Below are 4,595 nucleotides of genomic sequence, written 5' to 3'. Positions count from 1 at the left end.
GGGGGAGTTTGGCTCCAGCCGGAGTGCAGAGACCGTGGTGAAGACCTGAGGCTCTCAGACGAGGCCCAGAAGGCCATACACATGCAGAAATGGCCATGCCTTAGGAATGGGAATGGAGATGACAATACAACAATAACTACACAATTTTGGAAGCTGGAAAACAACGGAACAAGTGGTAACTAATTTAGCAGATCCAGACAGCTGAATCCTAAATTGGCAGGGGAAGAAGCTAAAAGCAAGTAGATTTACTTCATGTCATTTCCAGAATGCTTAGGAATCAGTGTCACCAAAGTTAGGGCTGAAGGTGGGGCTAAGAACAAGAGAATTTATTAAAAATTTAAGAAGAAATTAGATACCCCAAATGCCCTCTCATATTCTACTATCTAGACAATTAGTGGAAGACTAAAAGTTTATTCTCAGGAGAAAGTAAACCAGAGGCTATCTAGATTAGGAGGTAGTGATGAGGCTAGTAATGGGGCTGTGTACTTAAAGCATGGGGTGACGCAAATGTTCCAGACAGCTTGGAGCCCCAGTCTACTTCATTCACTCAGTGGCCAGGACACTGTCACTCCAGGTGATCCACGGAAGAGCCTATTTTGGGGGGTCTGACTAGTCCAAGGAAAAAGATCTAAGGATGCTGATAACAGGGGTTCAGCAAGGAAATGGCTCAGCCAGACCATCCTGCAGTGAAGCTCATAGTCAGAAAGCTCTGCCGTGTGCTCAGTTTCCCATCAGCTTTTTAGTGCCCCCATTCAGTAAACCAACATCGTGAGCCATCTGACAGAAGCCTCGAACATGGAAGGCACAGGCTGAGAAGAGAAACCTGGAGGAGATGGCTCATGCAGGGAGAAGAAAAATGTAAAAACAAAACAAAAAGTTTATCATTAATACCCTTAAAGAGATTTAAAAAATATAATGCATTGCTAAAACAGGAACACAACACTATTAAATGTATATGTAATACATATATAGACATATTTTATATAGATATTATATACATGTACATACAAACCTGAAACAAGGACACCATATTATTGTTTTTTAAAAAGACAACATTCAGGCAGACCGTGTGCGTCCCAACTGCCGAGGCCCGACACCAAGCTCTGGCTCGCTTCCCTCCTGCAACCTACACCACCGGCCAAAGAAGAGTGGGTAAAGTAAACAATGGCCAGTAATCACAAACCTTCAGCAGCTCGCCCTGTGTCACGAGGTGGAATTGGGTTGACAGGAAGGCCTCCTTCTGGAGTACGACCTCCATCAGGAAATATTCGAGTGGCAACTGGAATGCCCCCTGGAACAGCAAGACCAGGCTCTCGTAGTGGTCCCATAGGAACAGGAGGAGTTCTGTCTTCTCAAATCAAAGTTGCTGATCGTCCTGTAACACAGCAAGGTTTGAGTGGAATGAAAACTGGGATGAAAGGTCCCCAGAGGCAAATATTAGACAAATCTTACTATCTTGGGCTTCTTCGAAGTAAAATAAGTGAACTTACAACAGAAATTAATAAACTTCAGAAAGAAATAGAAATGTACAATCAAGAGAATTCAGTATATTTGTCATATGAAAAGAGAGCTGAGACTTTAGCTGTTGAAATCAAAGAGTTCCAAGGACAAATAGCAGACTACAACATGTTGGTAGATAAACTTAATACCAATACTGAAATGGAAGAAGTAATGAATGATTACAACATGCTTAAAGCTCAAAATGATCAAGAAACACAAAGTATGGATATCATATTTACTGAAAGACAAGCGAAGGAAAAACATATTAGAAGTGTAGAAGAAGAAATTGAACAGGAAAAACAAGCAGCAGATGGCATTATCAAAAATATGTCTCCTGAAAAGCAAGTCAAATACATGGAGATGAAAACAACAAATGAAAAATTGTTGCAGGAACTAGATACACTTCAGCAACAACTAGATTCACTGAACATGAAAAAAGAGAGTCTGGAAGCTGAAATAGCACACTCCCAGGTAAAACAGGAGGCTGTATTGCTGCATGAAAAGCTTTATGAGTTGGAGTCCCATCGAGATCAAATGATTGCGGAAGACAAAAGCATGGGATCTCCGATGGAAGAGAGAGAGAGATTACTTAAGCAGGTTAAAGAAGATAATCAGGAAATAGCCAGCGTGGAGTGACAGTTAACAGATATAAGAGAAAAAATAAATCAATTTAATGAAGAAATTAGACAGCTTGACATGGATTTAGAAGAACACCAAGGTGAAATGAATCAGAAGTACAAAGAGCTCAAAGAAAGGAAGGAAAGTATGGACACTTTTATTGAGACTTTTGAGGAAACTAAGAATCAGGAGCTGGCACGGAAGGCACAGTAGAAGCCCACATCATCGCCCTTCTGGAGCACTGTAGTCGAAATATAAATCGTATGAAACAGATATCCTCTATCACCAATCAAGAGCTGAAGATGATGCAGGATGATCTCAATTTTAAATCTACTGAGATGCAGAAATCACAAAGTACAGCTAGGAATTTGACTTCGGATAGTCAGCGTCTACAGTTGGATCTACAGAAAATGGAACTTCTGGAAAGTAAGATGACTGAGGAACAACAGTCTCTGAAAAGCAAAATTAAGCAAATGACAACTGATCTGGAGACGTATAATGATTTGCCAGCTTTAAAATCATCAGGTGAAGAAAAGAAAAAGAAATTACATCAGGAGAGAACAGTATTATTGACCCGCAGAAATGCCTTTAAGAAATTAATGGAGAAGCTAAACATAGAATATGAGGCACTAAAAACACAATTGCAAGAAAATGAGACGCAGTCTCAGCTTACAAATTTGCAGAGGAAGTGGCAACACCATGAGCAAAATAATTTTGTGATGAAAGAATTCATAGCAACCAAGAGTCAAGAGAGTGATTACCGGCCAATTATGAAGAATGTGACCAAGCAGATTGCAGAGTACAATAAAACCATTGTGGAAGCTCTGCGTAGCATGAGCAGAACCTGAGTCTGAACCAACTGCAAGTTGCTGTAGCAGTATCCTCTTGCTGCTAAACTTTGTACAGACTGCAAAAAAATGGCTTACGCTTGAAGAGTTTACTTACAGTTTTTGAATGCTATAATTTTTGTGGCCTCTGATGAGCGATGTTTTAAATAATATAATAGTTCAATAAATAGCTTGCCTTTTAAAAAGCAAAAAAAAAAAGACAACATTCAAAAAGCAAAGAGGAGCTCTTAAAAATTAAAAATATCAGAAATAAAACACTCAGTAGAAGTAATGGAAGACAAAGTTGAGGAAATCTCCCAGAAAGTTGTACAAAAACACAGACATGAAAAACTGGAGAGATTAGATGAGAAAATTAGAGGACTAATCCAGAAGGCCCACCTTCTAAATACCAGGAAAAAAACACACACACACAGAGAAAATGGAGTGGAGGAAATGATCAAAGAAATTTTTGAAGAAATTTTCCAAAACTGAAGGCTGTGCACATCCAGATTAAAAGCGCACGGAGGGCTGCACGCAGTGGGTGAGAAGAACCCGCACAGAGAGAAATTGCTGTGATGCAGACACGCTGACCAAAGGAAGGTGCTCTGTCTCCCAAAGGGAAGAGGCTGGCCAGGAACCAGGGCAGCCTGTGCGCCCCACAGAAGCACCGAAAGGCAGACCATGCTAAAGCAGTGCTTTCAAAATTCTGGAGGAAAATTATCCCCAACTTAAATTTCACACCCAACCAAATTATCCATCAAGTTTGAAAGTAGAAAAAGACATCTTAGGGTCAGCCCTGTGGCCTAGTGGTTAAGTTCGCATGCTCTGCTTCAGCAGCCCGGGGTTTTGCCAGTTTGGATCCTGGGTGCCAACATGGCAGTGCTCATCAAGCCATGCTGAGGGGGCATCCCACGTGCCACAACTAGAAGGACCCACAACTAAAAATACACAACTATGTACCGGGGGGCTTTGGGAGAAAAAGGAAAAAAAAAAAGAACAAGACATCTTGAGTCATTTAGGATTAAAAAATTAAATAAGGTAGTAAGCAAAGAAAAGAACAGACAACAGGAAACAGGAAGATGACACAGGAGAGAGGGGAGGGGAGACTGAAGGATGAAAGCAACGCAACAGGCCTGGCTGGCAACCGGCCTAAATGGATGAGGTCAGAAAGCTCTAGGAGAGAGATCTTCAAGAAAACTAAATTGGTAGAACATCATCTGAATGTTCTGAGGGGAGATTTCAACAGCTGGAAGAGTTTGGCACTGAGTACAAAGAAAACTAAGTGAATGGGGAGGAGGGGATAATTATTAACTCCAGGGAAAATAAAAACTTGTGCATGAAAAGAGAAGTAATGTGCTTACGGTGTAAACACATGAGAATGGTGTTTACCTAGTGCAATGATGTAAACATCCATGTTGCTCTAACTGAACCATTATATGGCTATATCAGGAGGATGGGAGCCAGGAAGAGTGAATGAGCTGTTGGAGTGGGGAAGACAATATATAGTACCTAAAACCGAAAAATCATGAAATAGTAAAAACAATATAACTTAGAGTATTGTGGTAAATGCAAAAAGAATAAGCCATAAAAATTGATGTGGGGGGTGCTGGCCTGGTGGTGTAATGGTTGAGTTTGCACTCTCTGCTTTTG

The 4,595-nt window shown here is 40.8% G+C and overlaps 1 pseudogene; it reads left to right on the top strand.

Moving 5' to 3' along the window:
• Window positions 1–1,130: 1,130 nt before the first annotated feature.
• LOC100073000 (intraflagellar transport protein 74 homolog pseudogene) lies at window positions 1,131–3,158 on the top strand (annotated as a pseudogene).
• Window positions 3,159–4,595: the final 1,437 nt, after the last annotated feature.

Source organism: Equus caballus, chromosome 1 (genome assembly GCF_041296265.1).
Source record: "Equus caballus isolate H_3958 breed thoroughbred chromosome 1, TB-T2T, whole genome shotgun sequence".
NCBI lineage: Eukaryota > Metazoa > Chordata > Mammalia > Perissodactyla > Equidae > Equus > Equus caballus.
This window is presented reverse-complemented; position numbering and strand designations above follow the sequence as displayed.